A 23426-nucleotide genomic window follows, 5' to 3' on the forward strand; every position below is an offset into this window, starting at 1 on the left:
GGACTGCACCATAAACATGCTTGAGAATGAGAAATATGATCGAAACGATTTCCAGTGCTTGTCATTTTTGATTTATTTATTAAAACATGATACCTGACATAAGACATCTGTCCTTTAAAATGTCACTAACGAAAACAAATCTTACAAAGTTACTACCGTGCAACGTTTACTTCCTATTTTTCATATAACATTTCTAAGCTCTAGTATCTAAGGATTGAAAAGAGCACATATTGATGCGCAAAATTTGTTTGAAATTTGTATAAATTTATTTGGACAAATCAACTCACTAGTATTTTGATCCTATCACTATACTTATATACTTAAATTAACTGCTTTTCTCCGCTTTTTGCTTTTCGTGTACAATTGTGAGTGACAGCAAGTGAAGAAAATGACAATTGAAATCAAAAATCAAAGAAAAGAAAAAACTTTGCAATTGAATCCCGCTATTTAATATTTATTTGCGACAGATACGTAGTTCGCCTACGACGTGCAGGCAGGCTTGGCTTACACTTTTCGCTTTGATTTTGCTCTTTTGATTACTGCTCCTCAGCCAAGCAGAATTTCAGAAAGTGATATATGGAGCATTTGTAGAGCTTGTAATTATCTATAATAATGCTGAAGAAAGTGAAGTTGTATCTTTAGTATTGACGGCGCTGTAGGGCAGCAATGCCGTTGGTAGCAAAAAGAGCGCTCTTTTTGCTACCAAGAGGGTAGCAGCCTTATAGCGCCATAAATACAAAATGCACAGTAATGCTTACTTCAGCAATATTGAAGATAATAATAAATTCTACAAATGCCCCATACATCACTTTTTCAAATTTTGCTTAGCTGAGATGCAGTAATCAAAAGAGCAAAATCGAGGCGAAAAGTGTATGCCAAGCCTGCGTGCAGGCTTCATCAGTGTCTTGTTTCAAAGCGTAAACGTATCTGTCGCGAATAAATATTAAATAGTGGAATTTAAAAGTTTTTTCGGTAAAAGTTTTTTTCTTTTCTTTTATTTCAGAGTTCGTATTCCACTAAGAGGCTTCAAACACTTCTGACTTGACATGTTTCTCACTTTTCTTGAATTTCATTGCAAACTGTCATCACATACACATACACACATACATACATACATACATACATACATACATACATACATACATACATACATCGCACACATTGAATACAATCAACATTTGATTGATACGTTTTGGTTTCACACGTTTTAACGGTTTAATATACGGTGCTTAAGTGTTAAAGTTTGAATAACTTTTGAATGAACCGTCTGATTTTAAATAACTCGGTTTCGTTTGATAGATCTCAGCAGTAATTTTCAAATAATAATAAAATGTGTGATGTTTTTCATTGAATTAATTCTTAAATGTTACAAAAATATGTTTTAAATACTATTTTTTCACATTTCTTTATGTAACTTTCAAACTACAAGTCCAATCATCATGAAATTTGGAAGTTAAGGGTTTGTAAGGCTCCTCTTTCAAATGCAATCAATTTTGTTCAAATCGGCTAAGGGATCTATGAGATAATGAAGTCCCATATTTTTCGTATTTTTATACATAACTTTTGAACTAAAAGTCCGATCAAAATGAAATTCAATAGCGACCAATGGGACACCTAGACCTTTCATTTGACACTAAGAACATTAAAATCGGTCCAGCCATCTCCGAGAAAAGTGAGTGAGATTAAAAGCGTTACATACACACACACACACACACACACACACACACACACACACACACACACACACACACACACACACACACACACACACACACACACACACACACACACACACACACACACACACACACACACACACACACACACACACACACACACACATACATACACACACACAGAAAATGCTCAGTTTTCGAAACTGAGTCGAATGGTATATAACATTCGGCCCGCAGGACCTTCTTTCCATTTCCGGTTTTCCAAGTGATTTCTATACCTTTATACTATATATTTATATAGTAGAAAGGCAAAACGTCTTCGCAAATTTTTCCCTATGGAAAGTTTAATAATCGGCAAACAAGAAAACTATTTTAGAGATTTAAGTTAAGATTTTCCATGATTCAGAACATAGTTTTTCTGCTATTCTAGGTAGTTTTTCACTACAGTGGAAAATTTCTTAAATTTTTTTCTAGATAATTCTTTTTTCGAATTGATGAGATACTTTACTTCCGACAGAAATTCGGACAGAAAATACCGATTTTCAACACCTTCCACCCCCTTCCGTGGACAAGCGCGGATACCAGGGCTTGTTCGTTAACTTTGACGCTATTTTGATTCATTTGACAGTACCGTCTTAGCCGAGCAAAAATTGACAAAGTTGTGTATGGAACATCCTCCCAGTTGGCTTCGAGGTATGACGCTGGTCTAATAAGCCAGTCGTCGTGTGTTCGAATCTTGACTGGGAGAGGCTGTTAGAAGTCAATAGGATCGTAGCAACTGGCCCAATTGTCCTGCACTCTAACAGCTGGCTGCGAAGTTTGTCGTTTAAAAAAACAGAAGGTCAAGTTTCGATAACGGAATGGAGCACCTAGGCTTTGCTTTGCTTTGTGTATGGAACATTTGTAGAACTAGTTAGCATCTTCAATTTTGCTGAATAAAGTTTTTGCTGAATAAAGTTGTAGGTAATATGCTACAATGCTTGTACGTCATTAGTAACCAAATGAGCATTCATTTAGTCACTAATAAGGTACTAGTATAGTAGCACCGTAAATATAAAAGATACAGTAAAACTTTTTTCAGCAAAATTGTAGATAATAACTGGTTCTACAAATGTCCCATATACAACTTTGTCAAATTTTGCTCGACTGAGACGGTACTGTCAAATGAATCAACATTTAGTCAAAGTGAACGAACAAGCCCTGGCGGATACAGACTCAGCCCTCACCCCTTTGTCCACGTGTAAGCTCGAATCACATTTCCCCTACTTGGGTTCACTACGGTGGGCTACTATTGTACTATTGTAGCGTGGGGTCTATCACTACGTTGCGAAGTACGTCAGCGTACTTAGACGCTTTACCGCCGCGGTCTCCTTGGCCTTCTTGATAGGTGACTTCCGCTTGACCACCTTTTTTATATTTGCAGGTTTGAGAAAATCTTCATAGACAACACTTCCACGGTGCCGAGTAGGATTCGTAAGATACCAACTTGCACCTACCTACTAAAAACTCTCCTGCTCCCCGTTTCCTGAACCCCTCCCGGAACTTTAGGTTTTACTTCAGGAGAGGTCGTGCATAAGCACTCCATCGTACGCAAGCATCTTACGCCGAGTAGTTCTCAAATGCGGGCAGTGAAACATGACATGCTCGGCCATTTCCTCGGCTACCGTACATACGGGGCAAAAGGGCGACACAAACCGCTCACGCGTATGTAGATACTTCTTAAAGCATCCATGCCCTGATAAAAATAGGTAGAAGATTACCTCACCGTGTCTTCTACCGATCCAGCACGAGATGTTCTGGATCAGCCTATGGGTCCACCTGCCGTGTTCAGCGGTCTCATTCCGCCTACTACCTCCTAATAGAGTCCAGCCTAACTCTGCCCTGACCGTTTCTGACGTTGCTCTGTCTATGGCACTCGATGTCCTCGCCTAGAAGTTATATATATGGGGATCATGGCTACAATTACCCCGATCACTTCCAACGAGCCAGCATTTCCACCCCTTCTAAAAATTCGTGTACAACTGTTAGGACGATATCGTCGGCGAGGCCTGGGATCTCGACCCCAGGTGGGCAGCTCGAGTCTTAACACCCCATCGTACATGGCGTTCTAAAGCGTAGGACCGAGAATTGAGCCCAGTGTAACACCCGCTGTCACTTTATACTTCTTCGCCCCATCAGCCGTGTTGTACATTAGCGTCCGGTTTTCGAAGAAGCTTTAAGCAACTTGCATTGAGGGTCCGGTACCCTCACCAAATGCAGCTAGCGCGATTGCACCCCAGCTGGCGCTGTTAAAGGCGTTTTTGATTCGTAAGCTTCTCGAGCCTCTTCATGACGGACTTGATTGCGGGCGTTGTTTGCAGATGAAGACTGTATTGTCTATTGGGTGTTATTAGGTTTATTTATATTTTGTCTTGATCAAGGCTTAAACTAAATGGATTAATCCTGTTGTGATCTTTAATCTTAATTAAATATTTTATTTTCAATTTTATATCAATTTTTCATGCACAAATTTTGACTGTTTTTCTTGAATAAAATACTTGTGTTAATTTTATATGGGTCCCCCAGCGCCGTACAGCTCCCAACACCGGACACTTTTGACTTTCATAGTTCAAACGGTGCATCTTAGTGGCTAATATGATAAAATCGATAAAAAGGACAAAAAATTAACATGTGTGATTTTATAGGTTAGAATCATTCATGAAACCAGAGATTTGATTGTTTTTATCTACCGCCGATTCGGATCAGCATTACAGTATTATTCGGTCGCATAAAATTTCGTTTTTCGTGTATAAAATATCTCTCATAAAATATTTTCCAAGCTTCATAGTTCATGTTTCCATAAAGTTATTCAATTCGTTCTTCTTCTTCTTAGGTGGCTTGCCGTCCTAAGACAAAGCCTGTTGAACAAAGTTTCTCCATGTAACTCGGTAGAGGGCTACCGCTCTCCAATTCCACGGACACCGGGTACTCTCCGCCAGATCTCGCTCCACCTGGTCTAATCATCTTGCTCGCTGCGCTCCTGGTCGTCTTGTTCCTACCGGATTTGAGGCGAACACCATCTTTGCAGGGTAATTGTCCGGCATTCTTGCAACATGCCCTGCCCATCGTATCCGTCCAGCTTTAGCCACCTTCTGGATACTGGGTTCGCCATAGAGCTGTGCGAGTTCGTTCTCCTGTACGTCGCCGAAGATCGTTCTTAGCACTCGTCGTTCGAAAACTCCGAGCACTCTCAGGTCCTCCTCGAGCATTGTCCATGTTTCATGCCCGTAGAGAACAACCGGTCTAATAAGCGTCTTGTACAGAGTGCACTTTGTACGAGGACTTAGTCTGCTCGACCGCAATTGCTTGTGGAGCCCATAGTAAGCACGACTTCCGCTGATAATACGCCTCCGAATCTCACGGCTGGTATCATTGTCCGCCGTTACTGGTGAGCCAAGGTAGACAAATTCATCGACTACCTCAAACTCATCACCGTCGATCAGTATACTACTGGCCAAGCGGTGTCGTTCGGCATCGGTTCCGCTGGCCAGCATATACTTTGTTTTAGACGTATTTACCTTTAACTCAATCTTTTCTGCTTCGCGCTTTAGTCTGGTGTACTGTTCAGCCACCGCCACAGATGTTCTGCCGATAATATCCATGTCATCGGCAAAGCAGACGAATTGACTAGATTTGTTGAATATCGTGCCCCGCGTGTTGATATCCGCTCGGTTCATAACACCTTGTAGCGCTATGTTGAACAGCAGGCATGAAATACCATCACCTTGACGAAGCCATCTGTGTGATTCGAATGAACTTGACAATCCACCCGAAATCCGAACACAGCACTGTGTACCATCCATCGTAGATTTAATCAGTTTGATGGGCTTCTTGGGGAAGCTGTTCTCGTCCATGATTTTCCATAGCTCTCTCCGGTCGATGGAATCATATGCGGCTTTGAAGTCAACGAATAAATGATGCGTGGGAAATCTGTATTCACTGCCCTTTTGGAGGATTTGCCGCAGTGTAAATATTTGATCCGTTGTAGACCGACCTTCGACGAAGCCGGCTTGATGAGTTCCCACGAATCTATTCGCAATTGGTGATAGACGGCGGAAAATGATTTGGGACAGCACTTTATAAGCGGCATTGAGAACGGTGATCGCTCGATAGTTCTCACAGTCCAACTTGTCGCCCTTTTTGTAGATCGGGCAGATAACCCCATCTTTCCACTCCTCCGGTAGCTGTTCCGTATCCCAAATTCTAACAATTACTCAGTGCAGACAAACGGCCAGCTTTTCTGGTCCCATTTTAATAAGCTCCGCTCCGATGCCATCTTTTCCAGCTGACTTGTTGTTTTTTAGCTGCATGATGGCCTCCTTAACTTCATTAATATTTTTTGAAACGATGGTTCTACAATTGATGAAAGGACGGTAGGGAAAGAAATGAAAATTTTTTGGTGAAGGTGGGGAAGAGCGGAAAGGAAGGGGGGGCGGTATTGGTAGCTATGCTTGACAAGTAGTCATTTTTGCCCACACCCACATATTTTTGCCAAACCACATGCCCTGGCGGGTGTTGTGGGTTCGAATCCGGTTATAATCTCAGATTACAGCTTGGTTCGACTCATGCACCTTCCAGTATTGGACAAAAGGTAGGAGTCAAAATGACTACTTGTCAAGCATAGCTACCAATACCGCCCCCCCCCTTCCTTTCCGCTCTTCCCCACCTTCACCAAAAAAATTTCATTTCTTTCCCTACCGTCCCTTCATTAATTGTAGAACCATCGTTTCAAAAAATATTAATATATATGTATGACCGCATTTCAAGGTCAAGACTAAAAACTTGAGAACTAGTCTCCTTAACTTCGCCTATCGTTGGGGCTGGCACCTCTTCCCCATTTGCTGCACCGTCGAAATCGCTTTCCACGCCGCCATGGTTTTCCGCCTGGGCGCCATTCAGGTGTTCGTCGAAGTGTGCTTCCACCTATCGGTCACCTACGGTCGTCCGTCAGAATACTGCCAGTCTTATCGCGACACATTTCGGCTCGCGGCACAAACCCTTTGCGGGATCCGTTCAGTTTCTGGTAGAACTTCCGCGTTTCCTGAGAACGATGTAGCCGCTCCAACTCTGCATATTCCTGCTCTTCCAGGTTGCGCTTTTTCTCCCGAAAGATTTGGTTTCGCTGCATCTTCTTCCAACAATCCTCGAGAGGGGCTTCGTCCAGCTCGTCCTCTTCCGACAGCGCAGCTTCGAGTGTATGCGCGCAGTTTGCGGCGACGTCTGGCTGCTTCAGCCGCGCGAGATCTAACCGAGGCTGGCGTCGGTACCGAATGTTGTTCACAACGGAGAGTCTTGGGCGCATCTTAACCATCACTAGGTAGTGGTACTAGTCAACGATAGCGCTTCGATAGGATCTGACGTCGATAATGTCTGAGAAGTGCCGATTGTCGATCAAAACGTGGTCGATCTGTGATTCTGTCTGATTTGGTGACCTCCAGGTGTACTTGTGATGAATTCTGTGCTGGAAAAAGGTACTACGTACGGCCATATTCTTGGAGGCGGCAAGGTCGATAAGTCTTAGGTCCATTTCATTGGTCCGCTGGTGTGCACTGAACCTTCCAATCACCGGTTTGTATTCCTCCTCCTGGCCGACCTGAGCATTGAAATCCCCGATGACGATCTTGATATCATGTTTTGGGCAGCGGTCGTATTCACTCTCCAACTGCGCGTAGAATTCAACCTTGTCGTCATCGGTACTTCTGAGGTGAGGGTTGTGCACGTTGATGATGCTTATGTTGAAGAATCGACCCTTGATTCTCAACCTGCACATTCGAGGATTGATTGGCCACCACCCAATCACCCGTTTCCGCATCTCGCCCATCACTATGAAAGCTGTACCCAGCTCGTGTGTGTGGCCGCAGCTCGGGTAGATGATATGTCCATCTCTGAACGTACGTACCGTTGAGCTCTTCCAGCACACCTCCTACAGCGCTACGACGTCGAATTTGCGACTCTTCAATACGTCCCGAGTTTCCAATCCATAGTACTTTTTCGTCGCGTGGGTCTATTCCGATTGTTCCAGTAAGAATTTATTTGTTTTTCGTTCCGTGCTTTAGTATTTTTGGTGGTGACGGCTTGCAAAGCCTGCTACACCATTCAATTCAATTCGTTAAAAAATATAAATTGTACTCAGTGATTCCCATCACCCAGTACCGGACACCGAGCCATCCCCCAATATCGGACAGCAATTCGCTTTGCTTGGTTCAGTCAAATTCTTGAATGAAATTAAGATTTTGCAAAAAATGGGTTGGGAAGAAAAAAAAACATCACTGAAACCGAATCGGATATCATAAATATAAATAAAACAAGGAAACTAGTTGATGAAGAATTTTTCGAAGAAAACAGAAGGGCTTCGATCTAGCGCGTAAAAAACCATTGACTTTTATGCAAAGCAATTTTTCATACATCATTAGTCAACAAGTATGCAAACAATGAGTTTTTAAACATTTTGACATGAACTACAAGTGCTGAATAGGTTTATTTTCTGATTTCTATTGAGTGTCCGGTACTGTGAGAAACAATTTTTAAGTTATGATTTTTATCGATTTCTCATTTGGCTTCTAAAATGGTTCATTGTTGATGCAAGTACGTGTAACCTATTTTTATTGGAATATAGTCTTCTAAATTACTCTTCCAATTAATAAAAACTGAAGTAATGCTAGGTATTGATTTTATATATGTCAAAATACTTGGGTGTCCGGTACAGGGGGAGTTCCCCTATTAATTTTATTAGGTTTTAAGGTTTTAAGTTTTGTGCAAAAATTGTTTGTTTAAGTTTCGTGTCAATAAATCAAAATTGTATCTAACCTATACTAAATTTTTTAGGTTTCTTAGTAAAATACAAAAATAGAACGAAAGAAAGGTCGAAAATTTCTTTTCATTCAATTTAAACAATGTCGGTTTTCATGTCAGTATTCGCAGTACATCCATTGTATTTTATCTTTATCTAGTTTTGTTTTGGCTATTCGTTTCGGTATGAAGTTTTACATTTCGGCGCAAGATTTTTTGGTTATGTATATAAATTGGTATCATATTTTTTTTTTATTTTCTAAACCAATGAAATAGAAGGCTGAAAAAACTGTTGCATAACAACAAAATATAAATTTGATATAAAATAGTTTAAAATTACAATATATAATATACAATATTATTAATAAGGCAAGATTAGGCAAAATAATTTAAGAATTAGGCGGAAAATTGAAATATTAATTTTACAAGTTTAGTTTGAAACAGAAACTAATTCAAATAAAGCTAACGAAGCATAAGTAGGCATGGAAATAAGATTTGCAAAGTTGTATGAATATTATATAAATAAGTAGAAAATTGAGGTATAATAAATATTAAAAATCTCCAAATATTATGTCAAAATTTGCTCGATAATTAAAAGTATCGGAATGAAGAAAATGACAAATAAGAATTAAATTTATATGAACTCCTAAAACGCAATAGACAACACAATACAGCGTTATCATACAAATAGATGACAATATTGAAAAATTGTAATAAATTGCTGAAAATTAAATATTAGAATTTGGACTAATATAATAAAAACAATGATAGAACCTATACGTTATGATAACTGATTCATGTATGTATGAACATCTGAGTACCTACTAATAAAAACTATAATGTAAAAAACAATAATTTTATATTTTTGTATCGAAGTTAAACTCAAATTGATAGGGGCAATATGTAAACAACCTTGTATATCATATGCATATCGTTGTATTTATAGTTTTTGCTGTATTTGGGTCCTATTATAACAAACTTTTAATTAAAATTTGTGTCAACAAAACAAAGAATTATGTAATACGTTATGTTTCTTGTTCTCCGAAATTCCCTGATCCACCATCTTGTTAGTAAATTTTCGTACCTGCCATTTCAATACTTGTAGTGCCCTTTCAATAGCTTTTGAATTTATTAGCGCGTAATTTTCTGATGAAAATGTGTGGAAAATCCAGCCGTCGATATTGAAATCAAGCATAAATGTATTTGTTTGAATATTTATTCTGTTTAAAGAAGAAGCCGCACACCTAATTTTTTTTACCATACACCGTAGAGCTGTTGAACGTTCGGTTGATAGATATCAACGTTTTCGAGTTCTACTAAGACTATTTGACAATAATTCTTAATTATCACTGTAACCCGATATTGTCACTTCCTGATTTGGTCTACCTCCGTTTTTGTCACATTTTTTCCCGATTTTGTCATGTTTTTCACCCGATCGAACGGCTTTTCTGCTCGGATTTGTGTTTTGTGCAGTGGCGCAACGTTAACTGGATTCGTATGGAGAGGGTTTACCTTTTAATTTAATTTAAATTTATTTACAAATCTTCGTTTAATTAATACAGACTGTCGCTACATATTATTTATTCTATATTTTGTACCCGTGCAGTCAATGGACTTTGGACGAGAACACTATAAAAATATTCTATGTCTTCTATTTTCCGAAAAAACTGCAAAGGAAATATTCCGGTTTTTTCTCAGACATCGCTTGTTTAAATCTTTATAACTATTGACCCAAGCATCATAGAATTAAAATTTTTGGATGAAAATGTTAGCAAACTTTCTTAGCGGTTTAAACAAAGTATCTTCTGGAAAAAGTTTGTGATAGTGGTGGAGAAAATCCGAAAAAATAATGTTCTAAATTACGGTAAATTATCAAAATACTTTCTTCTTATTTATAAATTCCGAATCTTTTAGTGGTAAAAATTGCAGTTTTTTTTCTTGAGTCCGTCCATATCAGTTAGCTCCGTGGTACAACGCTGGTCTAACAAACCAGTCTTCAGGCTAGGCCAGAATCTCGGCTAGGCGGTGCTGCTAGATAGAATCAGTAGGATTGTTGCACCAGCCCCGTAATTATCCTGTACTCTAATAGCCGACTGCTAAGTCTGTCGATAAAGGCTTTGCTTTGCATTTGTTCTGGAGTCAGGGCCTGAGGTTCAAGAGTTAAATTAATTCTAAGAGCTAAAGATATAGACACGAAAAGAAAAATTTCGACAGACGTGGAGTAGGCAGTTGTAAATGCCATAACAATGGTCAACGTGGAATATAAACAGTTCATTAAACATTATCAATAAAATAATTAAAATTAAAAAAATCCCGAATCTGTCACTATCCGATTTTTATCATCCTTAACTTCATCATGGGGGAGACAAAACCGGGTTATTGCTCTATTTTGATAAATTGATTTTCTGATTTTTTTAGATTCACTTCAGTGGCTTGTTTGTTTAGTTTAGTTTAGTTTATTTGCTCACAAAAACTTAAGACTATTGTCTTTTATGTTCACGATTCGACTAGATGAAGTGTTGTGTAAAATGGAATTAAACTAAATGGAAAATTAACAATAAACAACAAGAATATAAAAATTAAATTCTAATCAAAATGCTCTAGACACGCCTTCTTAAACCCTATTCTTGATTTGATTTGTTAAACAACATATATCGACGACTTAATTTACTGATCATGATTATTAGATTATTAACTAGTTATCAACGATTTATTGATTTATTGATTTATTTATGGATGTATTGGTTTATTAATTTTTTTGATTCAATGACTTTGGCCTTTGCAAATTATTTTTAAAGCTTTTGTCACCCCCTTCCCCCCTCTTTGAAATTGGTATGAAAAATCGTGGGGCAGAAAACTAATTTGTCGGACATAAGTCAAAATATTTTTATAAAATCAATTGTCTGTGGGCTCTACAGCCTAAAAAACTCGAAAAATGAAAATAAACGCTTCTAACACGGAACAGAAATGGAAATTTTGAACAACGGAATTTCCGAAAATCGGCAAAAAAGTTTTCATTCGATGTTGTATTTTTTTGCATGGAAATTAATAACGGATATATAAAAATCAAGAATAGATTTAGCTTTCACGTTTAAAGTTTAAGTAAAAATGCTAAAAACGCAGTTTTTTTGCTCAATTAAAAAAATCTGCTTTTTTTCGCCCCCCCCCCCCTCTTCAGTTGCCCAACTCCGGAAGGACAAAAACTTTTTTATATATTTGTAATGGTTTTATTGATTTTTTGAATTTTTGATTTATTAATTTAATGATTTATTGAATTTTTAATTTATAAATATATTGATTCATTGATTAATTATTCTTTGATTTTTTAATTTTTTGAATTTTAGATTTGTTGATTTATTGAATTATGAATTGATTGATATTTTAATTTATCGATAAATTGATTTATTAATTTATTGATTTTATTAATATATTGATTAATTGGTAGGAGAAGGGCGGTAAAGACGGACACCTTAAGATAAAGACTCAAACTCAATATCTACTCAAATATAGCTGTATTGATCGCAATTTTCGTACAAACCTTTAAGTCAAATAAAGTTACAACGTGTGTTGGAAAATTTGTTCCAAAATTTATGCTTTTTTTAAATATTATAAACATCATGTTTAAATCAGAGCTTCTGCGCATGGGCGGGAAAGACGGACACTTGATATGGTAAAGACACTCGCAAAAAGGTGTCACGCGTCGTCGAATTTTCAGTACTAAGAAAGATTAACATATTTCGTCATGTATTTAGGAAAGAATTCGTTTGGGAAAACCCCTTCCCCTGCCCGATCCCCTCTTTGAGCGAAAAAATAAAATGATTCCCTTCAATATTTTAATTGATGACGAATTAATCGTTTCTCAAAGTTGGCCTATTCCAACTGTTATATGACTTCTGGTTACTTTTACATATATAATATGTAAGTATTTGCATTGTTAAATCGTTGTTGGGCAAAATGGGCTTAAAATCTGTGTGCCCATCTTTCCCGACTTGGATACCATTTTTTCAAACTTCAATATTTTTTTACTGAATATTCAAAAATCCACCAGGTTTCCATGGATATTCAATGAAGGATCAAACTAACGCAATGTCGTCGGGTTAGCATGAATATGTTGTTTTTTAACGATTTACCAGCTATTTTCTTCACACACAAAATTACATCGGTTAGCGCATCTACGCATTTTTTCTTTGTTTTGCTTATAAATTTGACAGCTGCGCTGCTAAAAATCGACAGTTTAATTCAAAAGTGGTAATTTAGTCTATAGAAATATTTCCCATCATTGATTTGCTTAAAAAATTGTTGTTTATGAAATATGACAAGTGTCCGTCTTTTCCGCAGTGTTCGTCTTTACCGCCCTTCCCCTATATTGATTTATTGATTGATTGATTTATTGATAAATTGATTTTTAATTTTTTTGATTTCTTGATTTATTGATTTTATAATTTCTCGATTTTTTGATTTTTTAAATTTTTGATTTATTGATTTAGTCATTAGTCATTAATTTAATGACTTATCAACTTTGAACCACGACCCAGTTATATTTATTGTTATCTTTTAAATAAACATCCTGTATCGGTAGTACACTTCGGTTTTAATTAATAAACCATTATAATCTACCCTAGAGCACAGAACAATAATTTAATCTTTGAAATTACCAAGATAAAGCTTTACAAAAAATAGCTTTATACTAATCTTTTCTATGTTGAGTATCGCTTTTTATTAATAATAAAAAGTAAAGCAAAAACTATCAATTTTAAATTAAAATTATATTTAAACATACTTTTAAATTTGAACCGCACTATTGAAAGTGATGCGCCCTAGTAATGCGCGTCATAAACAAACATCTCCAGCGACCGGTGCCGGTCCGCCATCGCTGCTAGGTGAAAAAGGGTTTCAGTTGTATTTGTTTTGATCAAGGCCGCTTCGAACGCCAGCCAGCAGCAGCGGCTTTGCTTCAAAACAAATACAACCAAAACGTACTCCCGTTTTCCTGGTCCCGTATTCGGGGCCAACAACCGACCCACTCGTGGGACCGGCATCGATCCAACTAGAGGTGCTCGAGCCGGATTCATCGGATGAATTTTCAATCCGGCATTTCCGACATTTTTGTTGCAAAATCGTCCGACAACGGATTCGAAACGGACCGACATGTCGGATCGATGTTGAATTGACAAGCAGAGTTGTGGAATCGATGTGGAATCAATATCGGACCAACCATTCTTACAGGGTAGCGTGGTATTGTGAACACGCAAAGCCAGCAATCTCCCATCTAGGCTTTTCTCTACGTGAGAGAATTTTATGTGCTCTTTTAAAGCAATTGCCGTTCCTCTTCTAGAGTGGTCGACATTGCAAACAACGCTGTAGCCTGGCAAGGAAAGCTGTTCGTTCTCGACTTCTTGTAAGAATACAATATCTAACTCCGTGGTGCGGAGGAACGTTCGAAGGGCGTTTAGCTTGGTTTGGTTGGTGATGTTATTTATATTGAGTGTTCCGATGTTACAGCTCACGAGATCCATTTAATGCTGCATGTCTATATCAGAAATTCTGTCGTGTTCTTGTTCAGTAGTGGCGATGTCTTCTGCAGCGTGTTTCATTTTCTTGCCTGGCGGTTGTCTGCGTGAACGACGAGTGCCGAGCGAAGCTTGTGAAGCTTGTGAGCTGTCGGTTTCATGGCCATCAGTCCTGCGATGCGACAATATGTTGCCGATCGAGGTTGATGCCGGCGAGAGTTGCGTGGCAGCGGGGGCTGTCTGAAATTTTGCTGTCGCAAGTACCGCGGGAGGCGGCATCGTATTTTTTTGGAGTGTAGTGTAAGTTAAATTCATACCCGATGTACGACAGTCCGCAAGCTGACTCTTAGCAATTCGTGTAACCGGACTTAGTGCTGGTTTGGATAGACCCGAAGGTTTGGTCGATGAACTGGATGGTTTGATCGGTTTTCTCTTCGCTACGCTTGCGTACGACAGATCTGATTCGCACTTTTGCACCAGCAGTTTTTTGTTTTGCACACACGGTATACCGATGTGTGCAAATTCGTGGCAGTGCAAGCAAGTTTGCCGCTGCCCCTTGTATTTTACCGCAGTTTCTTCACCCTGGATTGTCACGAGGGAAGGAATGTTCTTTGCCACTATCATTCGAGCAACGCGAACCCCAGTTTTAACACCACCAAAATCACTGAAGCGGTCATCCCACAATAAATCACGAACACTGATAACTTCGCCGTATTCGGCTAGAAAGTCGGCAATCTGGTCGTTGCTGATATCTTCGGGAAGTTCAAGTATTTTTACTTCCACTGCTCCGTCTTCCATAGCAATTCGTAGCTTGTGGGATTTCCCATCGAACGTGAACTCGTGTTTGCCGTCGTGTTCTTCCACTATCTTCTCGGCCAGCTCAAGGCTATTGACCTTCACAAAGGTACAGCCAAGCCGTCTGCTAGGCTGAAGTTGTATCACATTTTCTCGCGTCAGACCGAGTTCTTTCGCGATGAACTTATGGATCTCATCATGGGAGAGAATTTTCGAAAACTGGGAATAATCAACGCGAAACGTATTTTCGCGGCGCGGCATAGCGAAATATGAATGTCGCGGCAGTTGCGCACGCGATAATGGATGCGAAAGTTGAATAAGTGTCGATAAAAACGTACTAGTAGTTCGTGAACGACTCCCGAAATTTGCTCGTCTAGAAAAAATCGACTGATCAGCTCGGAAGTTGAGCGCTAACTGTGTTCAAGAAATTTTTCCTGAAATTTCCTGGAAAAAAGGAAACCATGATCTTTTCAAATATTGCTTTAACTCCAAAGTCCGTTGGAAGTTTTCATTAAAGTGATCATATTTTCAGTTATTGAATTTCAAACAAGCTAAATTGAAAAAGCAAAATGAAAAACGCTCTCGAAGTGAAAAATCTTGCAACTGATTCGTTCGTTGCAGCAAACCCAATCAAATCATCAATCTAACCATAGACAGGCGGTATTTAGAAGCTGTATAAGTTCATAATTTCAATCGTCCATATCGAAACTACAGTTGAACTTCAAAAGGAAGCAATTAGCAATCGCTGGGTTCCGTCCCTTCGATGGCAGCCAGTCAGTGTGCACACCTTGTAGTGCACTACGCTGTGAAAAGTTCACGTGTTTCGCAAGGTCACTCGCAGACAGATTTTCTCACAGCTCTAGCGGCGGCATACCGCAACGGCTGGGGCCTCGACTCGAGTTGGCCTCCATCAATCGTTCATTGTTGTAAAATTCGTACCAGCTGCTGGCTGGTTTGGCGCATAACAAGCGGTTGCAGTGCCACCTGTGACTTCGTCGCACTCGTTTGCACTTTTGCACCGTTTGCATTTGAGTTGGGTTCAGATACCTACCGTACTTTGATGTTAAGTTGATATCCCTGGTAGAATTCGGATTTTTTTTTCTATTTGTTTAATCACATTCCGTTTAATTTTACTAGTAAAAGCAATTAGAAGCGAGAACGTAGTCATGTTGTCTTGCTGGGCCGGTTAATGTTTCCTGAGGTAAGAATAATTGCTCAAAGTTCTGCGCATTCGACAGAAACACCAGCGAAACTGTGCCCAAATGCAGCTCCTTCTAAGGCTTGTTGCGATACCTAGACTATTAATAGCAAATATTGAAGTCGTGTTCTAACCTGACGGAGTACACGATCAATCAATTCAATCTCGTTCGCTTTTGGCCGGTTTCGATGACTGCGACGACGGCGACAGCCAGCGCCGGCGACGACAGCGACAACGATGAAGACTTTAACGAATGTGTTAAGAAACGCTGACAGCCGTGGGAAGAAACGAGATAGCGATACTTGCTGTTTGACTTTGCTAATGAGTATTGCAGGCACGGCATAATAAGTGTAATAACGAGATGTTAAATAGGTATTATTATTTGCACACTTTTTGCTCTTGGCAATCAAACCAGGCGAAAAAAAGGCGATCGTGTTATTTTTACAGCATATCGTGTAAATGGTATTTATATCTTTTTGGTTTAATTGGAGGCAATCAAAGGCTTAAATAGTTGGATTCTAGAAATTATTAAGTCACGTTTTCAGTTGATTGAAATATTTATCGGGCAAGCCTATCGAGTAGGTTGAGCGACAAAATTGTTGCTTTATAAACAAGCTTAAGTCTTTTCGTCCCAAGTCATTTTGGTGAATATTGCTATTAACTGACTGGGGTCGGTTCGGATTACCAACAGCTTCAATCAGATAATAAATTACTTATAACGATTGTTGGTAAGTAATATCTTTATCACATAACCTAATCATAGCAAAGTATACTGGTTCGAATTTGATGGCGAAAAATAAGTTCAACTCTGTTTATGGCAGGCATAAAATTTAATTTATAGCATTACGTTTACGACCCATGATGTTGGATAACCGATAAAATAAATCATCACCATATAGCCCACTATAGGCACCTATTCTATTTGATAATTATACCAATTATGCATCAAATGGTATGAAAATGAAGTGCCACGGGCGGTAGTTTATTCGTAGAATTATTTATCTTAGTTTTTTATCCCCGGGAGCTTCAATCATGTCGTCAAAAGTCTTTTCTTAATTAACTGTAATAATCAGACACCACGCTGTCGGAGCAGTCCAACATGCCAACTTGGTACTGAGAAGCGGTTGCATGTATGGCTGTGGCAAAGTCATTGCACTTTGCATTTGCGCGCAATTGCTCCGAATCGCCACCGGTCGCGCTTTGAGTGAGAGGAAGAACTGGAAATTCCACTTCACATTGTGCTGCACATGGTCGAATTAATTTGTAAAATGTCGTACGGTAAAATTTATCGACGTGCTGCCCATATGCACTGGAAATAAAAAAAAACAGGATTCGTTGCGGTACGTTTGAGGGCTCGGTGCGTGCGTGGGCGGTTTCCATTCCATTTCTCCGCGCAGATACCGTTAAGTTGAAAATTTTATAACTTAACAATATGTGACCCCTTCGCAGAAAAACACTCGGACAGTCGGTTTCTTGATGGTGCTATTCGTGTTTGCTTCACGTCGTACCAGATTTAGCAAGGCATTCCAATAGCGCTGTGGAAGCGATTGCAATATCCGCTAGTAAAAATGTAGACCTACAACCAGAACGGGATAATTTTTACGACAGCAGCGCACATTGAGAAATACTTAAAGTGTTGCTGAATGCAAAGCATACAGCAAGTCGAGTATCACTGTATGTAGAGGGAGTAAGGAATAATGAATTTAAGCAAATGGTTTATCAAAACAACAAATAATCTTTTTTTAGACAATGGATATTTTTTAAATCGGCAGTGGGAAGGACCAACTCCCGGCAAAACTCTATAAAAGTGACGAGGAACTACTCAAGGATTCGTAGGACAAAGTACTCTAAGTCCCCCCTAACAAAAAAAATAAAGGATTTTGAAGAAGTAGAAACTACCGGAGGAGTGGATGGAAGGTGTGATTTGTCCCATGAACAAAAAAAGCGATTGGCTTGATTGCTGTAATTATTGCTGATCAACACCTACAAGATGCTCACTAAGATCTTGTAAAGTCGCTTATCCCAAATCAATAGTAAGACGTTTCATAAGGCAGTATCACGCGGGCTTTAGAGGCCCGTTCAACCACGGATCTAAGTTTCACACTCCGGCAAATCCTCCAGAAATGTCGGGAGTTCAACGTGGCCACGCATCATATTTTCACGTGGATTTCACGGCAGCATACGATACAGTTGAACGCGAAGAGCTGGGGCAAATAATACATGAGAGTGGTTTTTCGGGTAACGGACGCGGCTGATCAAAGCTATAAGCTATTCTGGAATGAGCGATATGCTGCGTGCGTCTTTCGGAGGAACTCTAGAGTTCTTTAGAACCGCACAGAGAGTTGCGACAAGGGGATGGACTGTTCTATATGTTATTTAACGTTGCTATTGAAAGTGTGGTCCAATGAGTAGGTATCGAAACGAACACTTTTCAGCAAAAGTCGCCAACTGCCAGCTTCCGTAGAAAACCTTGACATCATTACTAGAACCCTTTAGACGGCGTATTTAATCTATGCCAAACTACGAATGGAGACTAGGAGGATCGGGTTATAAATCAATGCGCCTAGAACCAAATATAAAGCGGCAAGAGGCTCCAGAGAAAGCAACGTTCGCCTTCCACGGACAGCGACTATTGACAGCAATGAACTAAAAGTGGTTGATGTGTTCATATATTTGGGTTCATATATTTCACTGCCGAGAATAATACAAGCAAGGAGATTCAGCAATGTATTTAAGTTGGTAGTTCTTACTTACTTTGTCCTCCGCAAGACGTTTCGATCAAGAAGCGTACGCTACCGCACAAAGCTGACGATGTACACAACGCTAATCAGACCGGTAGCCCTCTACGGATTTGAGACAGTAATTTTGCTTATAGAAGACATATATTCACTTGCCGTATTTGGTATTTGAACGAAAGGTATTGAGGATTTTATTTGCCAGAGTACAAATGGAAAGCGGAGAGTGGCGGAGGCGGATGAATCACGGGCTGTAGGCACTGCCTGGAGAGATTCCCATCTTATACCTAGCGATATTCAGAAAGCAATGATAGGGGGGCCACGCTACAAGGTTACTCGACGACTTTACAAGTGAAATCTGTTCTCCTTAAGAGCCCCACCGGCACTATGGCCGAAGATGGTCCGATCAGGTTGAATCCGACTAGCGCGTGTCGAGAAACTCAACGAATTGGCGACAAGTGGCTCAGAACCGAGTGCAATGAAAACCAGTTCTTAATACAAAATGAGCCACTTCGGGTTTTAAGCTGCTAGAGGAGGAGGATAATAAGCGTGCAAAACATAACCAAATTCGTTACATGTTCATTTTTCGTACTTCTAAAGTGCTCCCCAATCGTAGTTCTACGATAAAAAATAAAATTTACGCTAATTAAAGGATAAAATAAAATTTACGCTTATTAAAATAGCTTTCAACTAATACTATTATCATAAAAATTGGTTTTGCGGCTCAAAACATAACAATCTAATAGAGCTTTATTGGGCCTGTAACGAAAATCCACATTTTCTTTGAAGGAATAAAGTCGCTAGCTCCTTCGCTCCCGAAGTCATAGATATTTCGTTAAAAAATATTGACATAAATATGTTGCAATAAAAAAAAATTTCGTTAATAAAATGGTTTCAAAAACGAAAATAAGTTTAAATGTTTGTATTTATCTTAAGTATACAGTGAAAAACAGCTAACTGAGCATTTTTACCCAAAATCATCCTAAAGAGTTAGAATTGGAGGTGATTTTTTTTTATTTAACTTTACCTATGTATATGATACTAGCTGACCCGACAAACTTCGTATTGCCACAAATTAACCTGTGTTGTACATAAATCATGAATCTCGGATGATCTTTGTCACTATCTCGAGTTTTGCAAGCCCCCCAGTGGGCGGCGCTTCCGACGGCGGGTCACCGGCAACACTCGCGACCGGCTCGTCCTGAATGATCTAGTGTTACTATAGATAGTTTTTGTGGTCTTGTTATTGATTAATGTTTTATGGAAGAGTCTCGAATTTCTCGAGTTGGATTAGTTTTTGAGTTTCGCAAAAATTTCTGTTTTATTTGTATGAGAGTCCATATCCCCCTACCACAGGGGTGAGAGGTCTCTAACTATCATAAAATAAATTCAAGACTCAAAAATCTCCTACATGCTAAATTTGGTTCCATTTGCTTGATTAGTACTCAAATTATAAGGAAATTTGTATTTCATTTGTATGGGAGCCCACCCTCTGAAAAGGGAAAGGGGTCGTAATACACCACAGAAAAAAAATTCTGCCATCTAAAACTCTCACATGCCAAATTTGGTTCCATTTGCTTGATTAGTTCTAAAGTTATGAGCAAATTTGTATTTCGTTTGAATGGGAGCCCCCGCCCCTCCTAAAAAGGTAAGAAGTCCTAATTCATAGTGGGAAAAATGGTTGCCTCCAAAAACACCCACATGCCAAATATGGTTCCATTTGCTTGATTAGTTCTCGAATTATGAGGAAATTTGTATTTCATTTGTGTAGAAGCCCCCCCTCTTGAAGTGTGGAAGGATCCTAATTCACCGTAGAAAATATTTTTGCCTCCAAAAACCTCCACATGCCGAATTTGGTTCTATTTGCTTGATTAGTTCTCGAGTTATGGGGAAATTTGTATTTCATTTGTATTGGAGCCCCCCCTCCTAATGTGGGAAGAGGTCCTAATTCATCACAGAAAAAATTCTTGCCTCCAAAAACACCTACACGCCAAATTTGATTCCATTTGCTGGATTAGTTCTCGAGTTATGAGGAAATTTGTATTTCGTTTGTATAGGACCCCCCCTCCTAAAGTGGGGAGGGGTCCCAATTCATCATTGAAAAAAAAATTGTCTCCAAAAACGCACATATGCCAAATTTGGTTCAATTCGCTTGATTAGTTCTCGAGTTATGAGGAAATTTGTATTTAATTTGTACAGGAGCCCCTCCTCTTAAAGTGGGGAGGGGTCCTAATTCACCATAGAAAATTTTCTTGCTCTCGAAAACCTTCACATGCCAAATTTGGTTGCATTTGCTTGATTAGTTCTCGAGTTATGAGGAAATTTGTATGGAAGCCCCCCCTCTTAAAGGGGAGAGGAGTTATAATTCCTCTTATAAAGAGGGGAGGGGTCTCAATTCACCATAGAATAAATTCTTGTCACCAAAAAAAACACCCACATGCCAAATGTTGTTCTATTTGCTTGATTAGTTCTCGAGTTAGGAGGAAATTTGTATTTTATTTGTACAGGAGCCCCCCCTCTTAGAGTGGGGAGGGGTCCTAATTCACCGTAGAAAATTTTCCTGCCCTCGAAAACCTTCACATGCCAAATTTGGTTCCATTTGCTTGATTAGTTCTCGAGTTATGAGGAAATTTGTATGGAAGCCCCCCCTCTTAAAGGGGAGAGGAGTTACAATTCCCCTTATAAAGAGGGTGGGGTCTCAATTTACCATAGAATAAATTCTTGTCACCGAAAACACCCACATGCCAAATTTGGTTCTATTTGCTTGATTAGTTCTCGAGTTATGAGGAAATTTGTATTTCATTTGTATAGGAGTCCCCCCTCCTAAAGTGGGGAGAGGTTCTTATTCATCATAGAAAAAATTCTTGCCTCCAAAAACACCTACATGCCAAATTTGGTTCCATTTGCTGGATTAGCTCTCGAGTTATAAGGAAATTTGTATTTCGTTTGTATAGGAGCCCCCCCCACTTAAAGTGGGGAGGGGTCCCAATTCATCATAGAAAAAAATTTTGTCTCCAAAAACACACACATGCCAAATTTGGTTCCATTTGCTTGATTAGTTCTCGAGTTATGTGGAAATTGGTATTTCATTTGTACAGGAGCCCCCCCTCTTAAAGTGAGGAGGGGTCCTAATTCAACATAGAAAATTTTCTTGCTCTCGAAAACTTTCACATGCCAAATTTGGTTCCATTTGCTTGATTAGTTCTCGAGTTATGAGGAAATTTGTATGGAAACCCCCCCCTCTTAAAGGGGAGTGGAGTTATAATTCCCCTTATAAAGAAGGAAGGGTTCTCAAATTACCCTAGAATAAATTCTTGTCACCGAAAACACCCACATGCCAAATTTAGTTCTATTTGCTTGATTAGTTCTCGAGTTATGCAGAAATTTGTGTTTCATTTGTATGGGAGCCCCCTCTCTTAGTGGGGGGAGGGGTCTCTAACCATCACTAAAACCTTTCCTGGCCCCTAAAACCTCTACATGCAAATTTTCACGCCGATTGGTTCAGTAGTTTTTGATTCTATAAGGAACACAGGACAGACAGACAGACAGACAGACAGACAGACAGACAGACAGACAGACAGACAGACAGACAGACAGACAGACAGACAGACAGACAGACAGACAGACAGACAGACAGACAGACAGACAGACAGACAGACAGACAGACAGACAGACAGACAGACAGACAGACAGACAGACAGACAGACAGACAGACAGACAGACAGACAGACAGACAGACAGACAGACAGACAGACAGACAGACAGACAGACAGACAGACAGACAGACAGACAGACAGACAGACAGACAGACAGACAGACAGACAGACAGACAGACAGACAGACAGACAGACAGACAGACAGACAGACAGACAGACAGACAGACAGACAGACAGACAGACAGACAGACAGACAGACAGACAGACAGACAGACAGACAGACAGACAGACAGACAGACAGACAGACAGACAGACAGACAGACAGACAGACAGACAGACAGACAGACAGACAGACAGACAGACAGACAGACAGACAGACAGACAGACAGACAGACAGACAGACAGACAGACAGACAGACAGACAGACAGACAGACAGACAGACAGACAGACAGACAGACAGACAGACAGACAGACAGACAGACAGACAGACAGACAGACAGACAGACAGACAGACAGACAGACAGACAGACAGACAGACAGACAGACAGACAGACAGACAGACAGACAGACAGACAGACAGACAGACAGACAGACAGACAGACAGACAGACAGACAGACAGACAGACAGACAGACAGACAGACAGACAGACAGACAGACAGACAGACAGACAGACAGACAGACAGACAGACAGACAGACAGACAGACAGACAGACAGACAGACAGACAGACAGACAGACAGACAGACAGACAGACAGACAGACAGACAGACAGACAGACAGACAGACAGACAGACAGACAGACAGACAGACAGACAGACAGACAGACAGACAGACAGACAGACAGACAGACAGACAGACAGACAGACAGACAGACAGACAGACAGACAGACAGACAGACAGACAGACAGACAGACAGACAGACAGACAGACAGACAGACAGACAGACAGACAGACAGACAGACAGACAGACAGACAGACAGACAGACAGACAGACAGACAGACAGACAGACAGACAGACAGACAGACA

The 23426-nt window shown here is 39.8% G+C and overlaps 1 protein-coding gene across 4 annotated transcripts in view; it reads right to left on the bottom strand.

Moving 5' to 3' along the window:
- The window catches only part of LOC128738213 (myosin-G heavy chain), a 366951-nt gene that overhangs the window by 67426 nt on the left and 276099 nt on the right, over window positions 1-23426 (bottom strand). The gene's annotated exons all lie outside the window — the stretch shown is intronic.

This window comes from Sabethes cyaneus, chromosome 2 (assembly GCF_943734655.1).
Source record: "Sabethes cyaneus chromosome 2, idSabCyanKW18_F2, whole genome shotgun sequence".
In the NCBI taxonomy this organism is placed as follows: domain Eukaryota; kingdom Metazoa; phylum Arthropoda; class Insecta; order Diptera; family Culicidae; genus Sabethes; species Sabethes cyaneus.